The sequence below is a fragment of the Macrobrachium rosenbergii genome, chromosome 14 (genome assembly GCF_040412425.1).
Source record: "Macrobrachium rosenbergii isolate ZJJX-2024 chromosome 14, ASM4041242v1, whole genome shotgun sequence".
NCBI classification, from domain to species: domain Eukaryota; kingdom Metazoa; phylum Arthropoda; class Malacostraca; order Decapoda; family Palaemonidae; genus Macrobrachium; species Macrobrachium rosenbergii.
Window position 1 is genome coordinate 7852803 of NC_089754.1, and position 17182 is coordinate 7869984.

At 34.5% G+C, this 17182-nt stretch overlaps 1 protein-coding gene and 1 long non-coding RNA gene across 3 annotated transcripts in view; one reads left to right on the forward strand and one right to left on the reverse strand.

The window, feature by feature from the left end:
- The window catches only part of LOC136845708 (uncharacterized), a 191271-nt gene extending 176421 nt beyond the window's left edge, over positions 1-14850 (reverse strand). The window contains exon 1 of one of the 2 annotated variants that reach the window (XM_067115875.1): positions 14235-14850. The gene's annotated coding sequence lies outside the window, so the exon portion shown is untranslated. The remainder of the gene's footprint in view (positions 1-14234) is intronic. The other variant, XM_067115878.1, reaches the window with a different exon arrangement.
- Positions 1-17182, forward strand: part of LOC136845709 (uncharacterized) — a 257178-nt gene that overhangs the window by 216639 nt on the left and 23357 nt on the right. The gene's annotated exons all lie outside the window — the stretch shown is intronic.

The window sequence follows — 17182 nt, forward strand, 5'->3', positions numbered from 1 at the left end:
TATATATATTAAGAGACAGACAGAGAAGTGTGTGTATCCTTTATGGATCTGCTGTACATACACGAATGCTTTTACTGTACTGAACCAGGATCTAAAGACTGAAAGCCTTATCACAGGAAATCCTCAAAAGCTATCATCTTGAACCATCTTTCGTCACTATAATGGCATCCCTGGGTAAGGCAATTGCACTACCTCCCTGCGTCGATATCAAGAGGAGAATTCAGCATAAGAAAGCGTTCCTACTCAGTCAATCAGTCAAGCGTGTAAGTGAATAACTTACAAAACTAACGCAGTTGAGGGTATGCTAGCGCGAAATCTACACCGTCATTGTAGTTGCAGTAACAACGGTGGTAGTAGTATTTGTCTCACTATCCTAGCTGGCATCGTTTGTCGTTGCAATCGTAACTGCGACTTTACCACTACTCATCAATAAAACTGTTACTCAAAATCTAATTTTTATATCTGGCAGAAAACAACTTTTTCCCCCTGCTAATGGAATGGAATGGAATACGGAATTTAGGCCAAAGGCCTAGCGCTGGGACCAAGGTCATTCAGCGCTGAAAGGGAAAATGACATTGAAAAGGTCTGAAAGGTGTAACAGTAGGAAAACCTCGTAGTTGCACAATGAAACAATTGTTAGAAGAGGGCGGATAGCAAGATGGAAGAAAGAGAACATTAATGGAGGTGCAGTAAAAGGAATGAAAGGGGTGGCAGCTAGGGGCCGAAGGGACGCTGCAACGAACTCAAGTAATGCCTGAGGTGACTGACGGTTTCCCCTGTTAAGACTCAACCATTAACAAATCTTTGTTCGTGTAAACTGTTCACGAAGAGTAAAATATTTCCGGAACGAAGGCCAGCTGCGCTTGTTTTTATGATTCTTTTTCGAGATTTGGGTTTTTAAAACCGCTTCTTGGAAAAAAATCCGTCATTAACTTTTCTTTAAGTAACTGCCTGATTGGTTGGTTTAATTATGCAGACACCCCAACAGCAAAGTTATTTGTCAACGCATCGCACGACTTTGAACACTCCTTTCCACAAGCACACTAATCAGGCAAACCTATTGTTACCTTCAAAATAATATCACGACAGGCACCAGTAGCTACTAAAGACTGGCGCGTTTTTGTGGTATACATTATAAGAAGACTGTATTTTTTAAGTCGTATCTTATATCTCTGTCATATCGACACTGCAAAAAACACTGTTCTATGAAAGGAAAATTTCTGTTTCTCTTTTTACCAATCAATAAATTTCACTACTGTTTTTAATTTCACTACTGTTTCTCATTATCAGTATATTTTGTTTAAATCTTTTTCGTGTGCTTGGAATATTTCAATTTTATTAAGAAAAAATAAATACATTGAGATGTGTACTTTATATAACTTTCTCATGATACAAAAGCATGAAATATGAAACTGTTTCATAACAATAATTTCAAATATTTATTTGTGAATATCAAAGAGATATCTATGAAATCTCTTTGTACTTCAAGTTTCCTTTTCGAAACATACATAGTATTATCCAGGCAACCATCCGTGTTTGGAACATATCCATAGACAATGTAAGTAACTTGTGATTAATGCAACAGCAGTGTTTCTAACTGTAACAAATTTTGCTGCTCTGTAACATATAAGTAATTGCCAGAATTTATACAATGTACATTATTTTAACAACGAATCAAACCACTTTACAGCGGCTTCATATTCACTGCATAAGAAAAAATTATGCAATTATATCCTGTTTCACCGCACTGACCACATTTTGAGATCTCTTTTATTGTTAACATACTGACCCCTTTCTTTGTCCATGATGTTTCATGAATCTATCTGCGCACAAACTCCCTGGCCTCAGTTTTTACATAAGTATGTACTAATGACAAATTTCTATATATTTTTCCGTTTTAGCACAAGATAATTTTTCTAACTCATAACAGTAGTTTCTTTTATCCAAATGACATGTCTATCGTTTATGACTGGGATGACTTTGAGATGGACGCTTTCTTATTATCGCGTATGTCTGGGATGCCTTTGGGATGAATGCTTTCTCATTATCGTTTATGTCTGGGATGCCTCTGGGATGAATGCTTTCTTAATATCGTTTATGTCTGGGATGCCTTTGGGATGAATGCTTTCTTATTATCATTTATGTCTGGGATGCCTCTGGGATGAATGCTTTCTTAATATCGTTTATGTCTGGGATGCCTTTGGGATGAATGCTTTCTTATTATCATTTACGTCTGGGATGCCTCTGGGATGAATGCTTTCTTAATATCGTTATGTCTGGGATGCCTTTGGGATGAATGCTTTCTCATTATCGTTTACGTCTGGGATGACTTTGGGATAAATGTTTTCTAAAAATCGTTTGTCTGGGATGCCTTTGAGATGAATGATTTCTTATTATCGTTTATGTCTGGGATGCCTTTGGGATGAATGCTTTCTTATTATCGTTTATGTCTGGGATGCCTTTGGGATGAATGCTTTCTTATTATCGTTTATGTCTGGGATGCCTTTGGGATGAATGCTTTGCTTTACTATCTTTTCTGTTTGGGATGCCGTTGGGATGACTGCTTTCAAAAAATCGTTTATGTTTCGGATGCCTTTGGGATGAATGCTTTCTTATTATCTTTAAACCGCCAGGAGTTCAGATGCAACTGCTAAAAGTTAGTTATATACTTGAATAAAAAAAAGTATGTAAACTAAGGCTACAATTTACGAAACAATCAAATCATGTCATTTCCATTTCCTAAATTAGGTAATTGCCTTAAGCTGTTTCAAAAAATATGCTTTCTAAACAGGTTATTTGTTTATTATGGGTATCAAATTACCGGGTGTTAACGAAACCGGATTTCAGTTTACCGGGAGTGAAATTACCGGGGGCAATGTTCTGGGAGTCAAAATACCTAGAACCGAATTAACAAATACCGAAAGACAGACAAGAAAATATTCGAGTACTCACTAACTTGTCCAACTGAGCTAGTGAGCAAAAGGGGTGCAATGTCTAAAAATTCAGTAAATACCACTGTAGAAATAAAATAAAAAATAATAATGTTATGGATGTATTTTTGAAATTTAGTTACCGGTTCTCGGCTTTATTTTTTTATATCAAGGGATAGATAATGGACTCTATTGCAAATTTTCAATTCTCGATATGCAAATTTTCGGTTCTCGATATATCTAAAATTTTCGCGTGTTTAAACGCTTAACATGCCCAAGGGGCTTGTATTACAGTATAAAAATTTTACCATGTGTTCTTACCTTCTTTCTTTAGCCAGTTCGGTATGAATTAAACGAGCTGTCAACATGAACGGCATATCAATTCAATAATAATTTCAACTACGATTACCCTACCAGCGTGTCTACCACACAAACAATACTGCTATGCACAACCAGGACAAAAGTGTGAAGATGAGGGTCGAGAGCAGACAAGAACGAAACATGACTGAAACAGGAAGTTCCTACTGCCAGCCCATATATAACCCACGTTATTTCCCTCCACTCTCAATCTTGTTAATTCTCATTCCATGGTAGTTTTATAACGTCTTTCAAATATCAAATAACATTGTTTTTTTTTTCTTTAAACATACTTACATGGAAGGATATACAGTATATAAAAATCTTTACATCTTTCAAAATACCACTGTCTATTAACAGGCCCGAACGTTAAGGGTGTTATTTCCGGCGGTTGCCTCGTCGAAGCCATGTTCATATCGATTAAGAGTGCAAAACAGTCTTATATAGATGCAGCACAGGGACTGTTATCCTTCCTCATTTCTCATATTAACAGTATTAAGAGGGCAAGTCCGGCCAGTTTGTGCTTTATGACAACAGTAGCAAAAGCTATTATTCTAATTTAGTTTGTGCTTTATGACAACAGTAGAAAAAGCTATTATTCTAATCTAGTTTGTGCTTTATGTCACTGGTAACAAAAGCTATTATTCTAATCTAGTTCCTGCACGGGTCGAGTAGCCTTTCTTTGTTTTTATTCTTGTGCGTAGAGAAAAGACACATCATTCAAACACAAAAGGGTCTGAAAAAGAAAAAAACGAAAACTATCCATTTCGTATCATTTGAGAAAGCGTTGTAAGAACTATCGAAATGGTACATGACTATCCGCAACATACTGCAAAGGCCGAACTCCGCGTTTCCTGTTCGACGAGTGGTCGCCAGAATCGAACCTCGGATTAATTCCATCGAAATTTATACGTATCGAGAAAAAAAAACTATTAAATACAGTTATAAATTTAATGCATACATATACTCGTATCTGTAGGTGTGTGTAAGCAGAAATCGGCAAATACACGTATTCTGGTTCTGGTTTTGGAGGAAGAAAGTTAGCCACAAACAATCGTCTGTGACGCTGACTTTGAAATACGGATTGGGAAGATAAAAGTGCAGTTGTCGGTTTTATTGATAATTCGTCTGTTTTTGGACTAAAATCGAGAACTGAACGATTAATAATTTAAGGGCTTTTGAGAATAAAGAACAACGCTCATTGACCTCACTTTGGGCCGCAACTCCTGGGAAATAGAGGGTCGCAGGGGATTACACCGTGGCCAAGATTAGACGCGCTGTTGAGGCGACTTTTCTACTGGTATTAGAACAGATTACGTCATGAAAGTTTAATAAACAATCGGTCATCCCTAATTCAATAGTTTCAGGATGATTGTAGGAGTAACTGGGATGCTCTTCCTGTTCGGGAGATCCATTTGTTTGTGGCAATGTGCTTTTCCAACTAAAATCGTAGAGAAAAAGTTTTAGACAATCTGCTGATAATGGAAAGGTTACTCTACTTTCAAAAACCCTGAATACCCTTATAAAATTATACGAACTTTAACATAGTACAGTAAATGAGTAGCATCTTCGAAATTACCTTAATACTCGAGTTATGCCTACAAGCTAAGGATACTAACGATCTGGGTGAACTTCAGCATATTTCATGAAAGTAAACTAAATCTATATTACAACTATGTGGTCATGCAGAACACAAATTTGTTGCCTGAAAATATAAAATACCGTGTAAGAATGAAGTGCATGCAATACAAAAATTATGTAAAATTAAATTTTTTTAATGCTAATAAGATTACGAACCATTTGAGATTTGTTTTGGAAGAATTTAATTCATTATAAGTACTGTAATTTATATTTAGTAGAAGCAAGTCATGCTAATTTCATTGTAAAGAAATACTGTAAATAATGTATGTCGATTATAAAATTTAAAAAATCCTTGTTCCTAACAAACAAAATTACTGTTCACTCAAAACATGTTTGCTTACACACACACACACACACACACACACACACACACACACACACACACACACACACACACACACACACACATATATATATATATATATATATATATATATATATATATATATATATATATATATATATATATATATATATATATATATATATATATATATATATTATAAATATATATATATATATATATATATATATATATATATATAATTAAAAACTGGCATGAAAATAAGAGAGACCAGGCTAAAGTATCTTCAATATTGGTCCAGAGTAATTCCGTAGCTAAAAGATCATTTCTTTATGAAGTATCACAATTTCAAGTCACTACCTAATAAAGATTTCACTCTTAAAAATTCTAGCTCGAATTTGCCTTATATTTTTCGTATATTTTGTCATTTTCTCCCAATCTTTAGGTAGGTTATATTACTTTCCACATAGTTGACAGATTCATGAAATTCTGGCCACAAAAGATAGATTGTATATGATGAAAATATCAAATAACAAACTGTGTGAAAACTGCAAAGAGCCAGAAAATGTGATGCATTTAACTTATTTCTGTCAGTGTAACAAGAAACTGCTTAGTTGGTTTTGTGATTTGTTAAATGAATTGTGCCACATCAAGACAAAATGTTTATTGAAAATTTTAAAACTGGGTTTTGAAGCACAATCAAAAAAGAACAGGAACACTGCTGTAATTTTGATTTGTGACTATGTTGTTGTGATTTGGTTAGCCAACAAAGCAGGAATAAAAGAAAACGATAGTATTAGACGATTTATAAAATCAAGTATAAAAAAAATAGATATGTACAGATAAAATCTTATATGGGTAACTATAGAAAAATATTAACATTGAAATACATAGATTATTTTTAAAATGTACATGATATATTTGTCAACCCGAATGGTACGGTAAAATTATATTTGTTTTTGGTAAAGTTAAGTTAACTTTGATTAATTTCTGATTGTAGTACTGTTAAAAATGTGAAATATTATATATATTTTCTCTAATAAAAGATATTTTAATAATGACAAACTAAGTTATACTTAAAAAAGAACTGCTCTAACTCGTCGTTGAATAAATTTAATAATTACTAAAGTACAATTTTTCAAATACAGTTGTTGGAAAGTACTTGAATAAGTACGTTGTTCGAGAAATGTGGTGTATCCAGTTACTGAATATTTAACATTTATTCAGAAGTTGCTGTTGTGTTGGAACGGTTTTATCGATGCATTCGCATCAGCTGTCGAATCAGTATGGCTTTCCTTTTTAACTGTCAGTGCTGAATACGATTTTCCTTAAATGAAGTTGTTGCAATAGTCCGATCTCTTTTTGTGTAACAATGCTAGGTAGATAACAGCTAAGGTTTCATTTAAAAGAAGTTGCTGAATGAACTAAGTTTTCAGGTAGAAAGTCAGAAAAAAAACTCACAGGAAAAAAGGACACAATTTATCTTCTCTAAACAGTGACCCCCAAGGGTTTTAACCCGGTATGTATCCACCTTTGCGGCGTGTTTAGTACAAGCCCGTTGGACATTTTTTTTACCCAGTATGTATCCACTTTTGCGGCGTTTAGTACAAGCCCGTTGGGGATTTTTTTTTACCCAGTATATATTCACCTACTGTATGCGGCATGTTTAGTACAAGCCCGTTGGGGATTTTTTTTAACCCGGTATGTATCCACCTTTGCGGCATGTTCAGTACAAGCTCGTCAGGGATTTTTTTTAACCCGTATGTATTCACCTTTGCAGCGAGTTTAGTACAAGCCCGCTGAGGATTTTTTTTTTACCCGTATGTATTCACCTTTGCAGCGAGTTTAGTAAAGCCCGCTGGGATTTTTTTATCCGTATGTAGGCTATTCACCTTTGCGGTTTGTTTAGTACAAGCCCACTGGGTTTTTTTTTTAACCCGTATGTATTCACTTTAGCGGCATGTTTAGTACAAGCCCATTGAGGATTTTTTTTAACCCATATGTATTCACTTTAGCGGCATGTTTAGTACAAGCCCATTGAGGATTTTTTTTAACCCGTATGTATTCACTTTAGCGGCATGTTTAGTACAAGCCTGTTGGTGATTTTTTTAACCCAGTACTTTAGTTTTAGTACAACTTTGAGGCGTTTTTAACCCGTACAAGTATTCACTTTAGCGGCATGTTTAGTACAAGCCCATTGAGGATTTTTTTTAACCCGTATGTATTCACTTTAGCGGCATGTTTAGTACAAGCCCATTGAGGATTTTTTTTAACCCGTATGTATTCACTTTAGCGGCATGTTTAGTACAAGCCCATTGAGGATTTTTTTTAACCCAGTATGTATCCATCTTTGTGGCGTGCTTAATACAAGCCCATTGGGGATTTTTTTTACCCAGTATGTATCCACCTTTGCGGCGTTTAGTACAAGCCCGTTGGTGATTTTTTTAACCCAGTATGTTTCCAACTTTGCAGCGTGTTTAGTACAAGCCCGTCAGAAATTTTTTTAACCCATATGTATTCACCTTTGCGGCATGTTAGTACAAGCCCGCTGGGGATTTTTTTACCGGTATGTATTCACCTTTGTGGCGTGTTCAGTACAAGCCCGTTAGGGATTTTTTTTAACCCGTATGTATTCACTTTTGCAGCGTGTTTAGTACAAGCCCGCTGGGGATTTTTTTTATACCCTGTATGTATCCACTTTTGTGGCGTGTTTAGTACAACTTTGTTGGGGATTCTTTTTTACCTGGTATGTATCTGCCTTTGCAGGCGTGTTCAATACAAGCCTGTTGGGGATTTTTACCGGCATGTTTAGTTTTTACTACAAGCCTGTTGGGGAATTTTTTAACCATATGTATCCACCTTTGCAGTGTGTTTAGTGCATAGTACAAGCCCGTTGGGCATTTTTTTAATAGGGTATCCACCATTGCGGCATGTTTAGTACTAGCTCGTCGGGGATTTTTTTTTAACCATTATGTATTCACCTTTGTGGCATGTTTATTACAAGCCTTTTGGGGAATTTTTTTTACCCGTATGTAGTCACCTTTGCCGCGTGTTTAGTACAAGCCCGTTGGAGATTTTTTTTACGCAGAATATATCCACCTTTGTGACGTGTTTAGTACAAGCCCGCTGGGGATTTTTTATACCCGGTATGTACCCACCTTTGCAGAGTGTTTAGTACAAGCCTGTTGGGGATTTTTTTTTACCCGGTATGTATCCACCTTTGCGGCATGTTTAGTACAAGCCCGTTGGGGATTTTTTTAACCCGGTATGCATCCACCTTTGCGGTGTGTTTAGTACAAGCCTATTAGGGATTTTTTTTACCCGCCATGTATCCACCTTTGCAGCATGTTTAGTACAATCCCATTGGGTATTTTTTTTAACCCGGTATGTATCCACCTTTGTGGTGTATTTAGTACAAGACCATTGGGGATTTTTTTTTAACACGGTATGTATCCACCTTTGCGGCGTGTTTAGTACAAGCCTGTTGGGGATTTTTTTTAACCCAGTATGTACCCACCTTTGCGGCATGTTTAGTACAAGCCTGTCTGGGATTTTTTTAACCCATATGTTTTCACCTTTGTGGCATGTTTAGTACAAGCCTGGTGGTAATTTTTTTTTACCAGTATGTATTTACCTTTGTGGCGTGTTTAGTACAAGCCCGTTGGGAAGTTTGTTTAACCTGTATGTATTCATCTTTGCGGCGTGTTTAGTACAAGTGCATTGGTGATTTTTTAACCCGGCATGTATCCACCTTTGCGGTGTTTAGTACAAGCCCGTTGGGATTTTTTTTACCCAGTATGTATCCGCCATTCCGGCATGTTTAGTACAAGCCCATTGGGATTTTTTTTTTACCCAGTATGTATCCGCCTTTGTGGCGTGTTTAGTACAAGCCCGTTGGGGATTTTTTTTTACCCACTACATATCCGCCTTTGCGGCATGTTTTGTACAAGCCCGTTGAGGATTTTTTTTTACCCTGTATGTATCCACCTTTGTGGCATGTTTAGTACAAACCCGTTGGGGATTTTTTCTTTTACCCAGTATGTATCCACCTTTGCGGCGTGTTTAGTACAAGCCCATTAGGGAATTTTTTTACCCGGCATGTAGCCACCTTTGCGGCATGTTTAGTACAAGCCCGTTGGGGATTTATTTTTATCCCAGTATGTACCCACCTTTGTGGTGTGTTTAGTATATGCCCATTGGGGATTTTTTTAAACCCGGTATGAATCCACCTTTGCAGCGTGTTTAGTACAAACCCGTTGGGGATTTTTTTTTTTACCTGGTATGTATCCACCTTTGATGTGTGTTTAGTACAAGCCCATTGGGATTTTTTTAACCCGGTATGTATTCATCTTTGCGGCGTGTTTAGTACAAGGTCATTGTGGATTTTTTTATCCGGTGTGAATCCACCTTTGCGGCGTGTTTAGTACAAGCCCGTTGGGGATTTTTTTTTAACCCGGTATAAATCCACCTTTGTGGCGTGTTTAGTAAAAGCCCGTTGGGGATTTTTTTTTTTAACCCGGTATGTATCGACCTTTGCGGCGTATTTAGTGCAAGCCTGTTGGGGATTTCCGTATAAACATAAAGAAAAGGCTATAAATATCATAAAGATAATGACCCCAAGAAATATTGTGAATTTCTCCCTTGTGACTTTATTACCGGCCACCGTAAATTAAATTGACTTTTTTCCCGTGACTTTTTTTCCTAGCCAAAATTGTGACATTTTTTCCTGTGACTTTATTACCAGCCACCATCTAATCAAGGTCGACGGATACAAGAGGAGAAACGGAAGGAAAGTTTGGCTTTACCCAGAGGGGTTAACAATAGGACATATCGAAACAAAATTGATTATCGATGAGAAATTTTTTTTTGTTACAGATTTGATAAAAACTGGTATTAATAATTCAATGTTTTCTAAAGAAGCCTAGTAGACAATGTTTGTTGTCGATTAAAAATTAAATATTTTAAAATGAAATCCACTGTAGACGGTTAACTACACAATATTATGAACTAGTACCCCCTATTAGTGTACTAAATCTTGATTTACTGTCATACATACATTTAAATCTTTATACTCACGAAGACGTTACAGTCATCACGGAGGCAAAATCTAAGCGACAGATGCTTTTTGCAAAAGATCGTGCAGGAACCTAATATACAACACAAGGATATACAATACAACAAAATTCAATACACACGAAAGGAGTCTTATTGATCATCGTCTTTTGAATATTTTAACCTCGGCAGTACTGATCTTCGACTAATAATAATAATAATAATAATAATAATAATAATAATAATAATAATAATAATAATAAAAAAATAAAAACTCCAACATACATTAATTTCAAGGTATCAAAGAAATATGAACGCATTCAAGTAAGAAAAAATCGAACCAGAAAAAGGGTAAAGAACATTATCAGAACCAGGTATTTACTAGGTAATGACAATAAATTTACTTAGCTGGTTCAAAAGTGTTATTTCAAAATTATGTGATACTCATTCACTACAAATGTCAGAAATAATATTAGTAACAGCTTGTGAAATAGAAATGTGGTTTTTAAGACCTAAGGATGTCTGTTGGTATCACTCGAAGAATTCTAAGCAAATTTGTCTCTCATATAAATTTCCTACATATTTTTCTTGGCAAGAAGTTTTATCATTTATTTACTACTGAAAGGCAATTGTTGTTCATCAAGAGATTATTAAATCTGTAATCAAAATTTTGTTTTCTTTTATTTAAAATATTCAGTGCACAAAATACATTATCCTTCGGCTACAATATTATGTTTGGGAATACTTGCATGTACCAGTAACCTACAGATTTTCATACACAGCACTTAATAATCAACTAAAATAGCTCTTATTTATAATTGTACACATTGTTCAGCGCACAATAATTACATTACATTTATAACAGTAGTCTTTAATTTGCATCACAGAAAATAATCAATATCCATCTTAAATAATATTCGGACTAACCGGCCTAAAGTGATAAAGGATGAAATGTTGAATATACTGTACATATCATAAGTAAATTAAGCAAATGAAATTTGTAATGAAAAAAATTCCAAAGTAGACCATATGGATTTTTGTCTTTCTTGGTAATATTATTTGTCATTAAATACACAGATAAATAAAATTGAAATACTTTCCCTTGATTCTTTAAAAATCTCTGAATATATATATATACACATATATATATATATATATATATATATATATATATATATATATATATATATATATATATATATATATATATATATATATATATATATATATATATATATATATATATATATATATATATATATATATATATTTATATATATATATATTTATATATATATATATACATAAAGATGTTTATAAACATTTTCCCTGAACTTTGAAAATCTCTGCATATATATATATATATATATATATATATATATATATATATATATATATATATATATATATATATATATATATATATATATATATATATATATATATATATATATATATATATATATATATATATATATATATGCAGAGATGTGTGTCTGACTGTACTGTTCGATCAATACATGTATTGTAGAACGTTCCTTTTCAATGACCCCTTTAATAAGAACTTCTCGTTATCTTGACTGAGTTATTCAAAATGTTCTAGCCGATAAGCGCTTCTTTCACAAGATTTGTCATTTTATTTTATTATTATTATTATTATTATTATTATTAATAGTTTAAAGAATAATCAGATTTGTCCAAAAATAAATTAAAATCCTCTGAGAGATGTGCTAACTTTGAAAAGCAAACGTACAAATCAAAATATTTACAATGCATATCGATAAAATTACAATGCAACTATAACTGTAATGAAATCCGCTTATATAATAGGTGGAATCAACTGACAGAAAATACAGATCATAAGAAATTCACAAGGGAGAAACTGAAATTAATAAAGGAGTAAAGCTACTTGGGTAAATTCAAGTAGCAATGCTATTGTAGTTGTAGAGTTATTATCGTAGGCTAAATTACATGATACATACATTCCTACCTATCAGCGATAAGACAGATAACCTGAACTGTTGTGTACCAGCATGAACAGATTAGATCAGCTTATTTACAGTTTCTGTCTTTCTGTCAGCTGACACAGCAGAAAGGAGGAACTTGGTCAGCGTCGACGATATCACATTTTCTCCTAAGTCCATTTAAAGTAATCGTGCATCAAGTTTTCCGAATACTCAAAACTGCGAGACAGCTTAACCTGACCATTTGGTTGGTTTTCCAACAAAACTTGAAAACATTTCGAAACACTCAGTCTCTCGGTTGACTCTTATATCGAAACTTAAACCAAGTCTAAGGAATTTATTGTGTTGCTTTTAAAATTCAGAATAAAAATGAAACAGAAAAGTAAATAGGTAAAGTAAGATTTCAAACAACAATTTAAAAAAATAAGCCATTTTCGATGGCAAATTATGGGTCATATTTTGAAAACTTATGACGGAATCGTAATCTGACTTCCATCATTCTATTGAAAATCACGCTGAAAACAAAGACAACCAGAGAGAGAGAGAGAGAGAGAGAGAGAGAGAGAGAGAGAGAGAGAGAGAGAGAGAGAGGTCCTCATTAGTTTTTCTAGAAAATCTGAAAAATATTTTGCTTGAATAAACTGAGGATCCTGGATCAATACACTGGAATTTAAATAAATGTCTTGAAATACTTTATTGAATATATTTTCAAGCCTTATGAGGGCTACAATATTATGAAACATTCCTCATTAAAATTAGTAAATTACCCAGCATGCCTTTTTAAAGATAACATATTTACCCTGCCTTACTAATTTAATAAAACTTAACATGCCTTAATATTATTGTTATTTTTTTTTTATCTTTTATTAGAGAAAATATACAATATTTTACAGTTTTAACAGTATTCTATTACAAGCAGAATTTATGAAACCTATTCATATGGAACAAACCCACAGGGGCCATTGACTTGAAATTCAAGCTTCCAAAGAATAATAAGTTGTTCATTAGGAAGAAGTAAGACGAGGCAAAAGGAAATACAAAAAGAAGAAATCCCACTTATTAAAAAAATAAATTAATAAATAGATCAAAATGTATTAAAATGCAAGGAGAAGAATACTCAAGTTATTTAGCAGCCTTATTAAGATACACTGACATAACCTATTAAGAGTATTGTTGAAATGTAGTAAGTTACCTCACAGACTTTATAGAAGAAAATAAAAATAATCTCAGAGTCAATATAAAAGTTTGTTTGTTACGTATAATTAAACGAGCTTGGCTGAATATACCAGTTATACAAAAATTACGCCCGCCTCACCTTCACATTTGTTAGCTATTAAAAGCAGAAATGGCTTCGACATACATTCAAGTCCCCTCTATATAATGAGTGTGAATAAATTCATAGTATTTATGACAGGGTGCGGTATTTTTTTCTGAACTCATTTCATAAATGCATTTGTTACATTTTTGCTATATTTTTTTTTCATACGTAACAGGACAAACATTTTGTATTCTCAACATACGTACCGCTCTTCTAAAATAATAATAATAAATGAAAGAATCTCCCAAAGCACGTCAGTGTTTATGTTTTCCTCGTATAGTTATCTTATTGAACTCTGGTCGAGTCACACTTTTCACAGTTTTATAATTAACATTTTTCATTCAGTGTTTCCACTTCTGCTACTTCGTCAAAAGAGACTCATTGTTACTCAGTAAACCTTTACCCCGATATGCAGTTCACTAGCGCAGCGCCGAACGATAGGTACCCCTGCCACCTCACTCGCTATTGCAGTGAAAATGTTGAGATGATCAATGATGGCGGCTGATGTTAAAACACGAAATACAATCGGTATTCGAAGTGCAACCAGTGTGTATGTGGGTCTAGTAAAATACTAGTTGAATTTATAGCGGCATCGTTAAACTTAGACCGACGGCCGACCATCGTCAACCGAAAGCGGTCAGACGCACAGCGTAAGTAGCGTTACTTACCTCTTATACGATGCTCAGTGGAACAGGCAAATAACCAAATTAGGCCGTCACACAGAAGGGAATTAAACCACCAAATCACTGGTTATACCAACTAGAAACGTGACAGGGAGTAGGTGAAAGCCGCAACGATCAGCTGTTTTGTGTAGTCTAGTGAGATAAAAGGTTATTTTCACAATGCTGTTCATTGGCTCAGCCATGAATGACGTTTCCCGTAATCACTTTCTCATTGGCTTACTCGCGTGACGTCTATGAGGAGACACTGCTTGCTAGCACTTGTTGGTGGCGCGTCAGACTTGACGATAGGGCGTGTTTGTTGACATTCATGTCAAATTTCACTGAAATGCCGTTGTTCGTCTTACCCTTTCGTACTCTTATGTGGTATTTTAGACCAACGAACTTGATTTATCGTGACTGCTTCACCAATTAGAACAAAAACTTTCAAACAGCAGGAAGAGAACGCAACTTCATTCTCTCAAACCAAAACAATGTTCACCACCGGCTCCTAAAATCACTGAGCAGTTATTTAATACACAGTTTTAACTTTAACGATCAATTAACAGTTAAGTTAAACAAACAAAAGGGAAGCTCTCGGTACTTATGCCGACGAATATGTGTGTGTGCGAGGCTGCTGCAAAGGTACTCCTCTCCCGGCGACGAACAAGTTCGTTCAAGTTGAGTCGCCCATGCCGGTAGGTGGCAACGGCCCGTCGTCTGCTACAGGGTACGACGGGAGACGAGTTGCGGGGAATTACTTGAATTGCAATGAGGAGAAACGTGTATCGCACTATCTATGCACCTGTTTAAAGTGGATTGTTTAAATGGCGTAAGTGTGTCACACGAATGAAATAATCGTAACATCTTGGAAAGCACAAAATGACGAAAATACTGTATAATGACTTTTCCAATTATTTTAAATATAGAGTATATAGAATAGGTCGATTGGTTTGTTATATTACTCTGTGTAGCATCAAAACTACAATGGCCAACGACACCGAAAATTAAATAGATAACATTATTTTTGACAGAAAACATGTCATATATAAATAAGTGATCTTCCACAAAAACACACTGCACGCATATCAGCCAGTTAAAAAACCTTGTATGAGAATATACTCGTTATTAAACTAAAAAAAACATAAAAGGTTTAAGGTGAACCGATACTAGTGTATTGAATTTTATATAAGTAAAAAAAAGTACTTGAAAAGACGGAACATAAAAAAAAGTATAAAATTACAGGCTGCAGTAACCTGTTTCTCCCACTTTGGGTTGGCTCCAGAGAAAACGCAAGACCACAGTCACTGACACATCTATGCATCAGGAGTATGCATACAGTCTAGAATGAACACCTTCAGCATTTGACGCTTCATTAATTTGCACAAACGGTTCATCAGTACTGAGCTAAAGCTATGCACACACTGCGGCATTTACCAGTAGATTTCATGTACTCTGTCGATTACAAGAACCTTCTATTCTAATACCTCTTCCACACCATCTGTCTATCCAGCACTCTCTAGGTCTTCCTCCCATCCTTCCGACGCCTCCCAACTATATTTTTTCAACGAAACTACTTTCGTCTATTCTCCGCACATAATCAACCCGTCTCAAAACACACTAGTTCATATTTCATATATGGTAACCCAGTTCTTCATCTCAACGTATTCTTCATACTTTCTGTTCTTCGTAATCCACGTATAGGTAGCAAACAATTCTTCTCAACAACTACAAGTTTTCATCTTAAATTGCATTTTCAAGATCCACACTTCCATAAAGGAGAGGTAGCTCAACAATCCTCCAATCTTTCCAACTACGGCTTCCAAAGATGATAGTTGTTTCTTCCAATTAATTATGAATTCACTTTACCTTGAGAATATCTCACGTTCAAAGATAATAAGTGCTCCTACCCCTTACCCGGGTTCGATCCTGGAGAAGGTCGAAGCACTTATCATGCAGTCATCTTAACCATCTAAAGGCATGAGGTATTCCCAAGGTAAAGTGAATTTGTTATTAGTGTGTTAGTTGTGGTTTAATATCACGTGTACTGCGAGTAACGAACCACGGTAAAGTCGTACCAAAACACATTAGTAAGAGCAAGACCACTATTTAGTTCACTATACGCTACCCTTCAAGAGGGCATCTCCGAAAGGCTTTCACCTTCCAGGTTTCGTTGACGACGAGGTTTTCATCTCTTAAGATTTCTTCCACCTCAGTTGACTGTATGCTTGATACACTATTTATTACTAGAATTAATGAAGGCCACGTGGATTTTTAATGAAACAGTTTAATAATTTTCCTCTCCCTAGTATTTACTTCAGTCCTTGCTGGTGTGGCAAGGCTGGTAACTACTTGACTACAAGGATTATATCATAGCTAAATATATGTATATAATTATATATATATATATATATATATATATATATATATATATATATGTGTGTGTGTGCATATATATATATATATATATATATGTATATATATATATATATATATATATATATATATATATATATATATATAGGTCAGAAAATGACCCAGCCTGAGTTTTCTTCATGAGCAGAGCAAATTAGGCATATTCATTCCTTCAACATCACTGTGCCTATGTTGATTTAAATAATCAGTTGCAGTGTAATGCAGCACAGGTTAGTAAGACTAACATCTTACAGACATATTTCTTATATATGTATGTATATATATATATATATATATATATATATATATATATATATATATATATATATATATATATATATATATATATATATATATATATATTTATAAATATTACTGCTGTTAAGCCCTCGATGTAGTTAGGTGTAGGAATATTAGTCAATTGACCTCGACAGAGAACATCTCTGCCACGCCCGGCAGGGTAGGCAATTTAAAAATAACAATCACCGCCGTTGACAAAATGGCGCATTTATAGGCTGGAAAGTTTGTAAACAAAATATGTT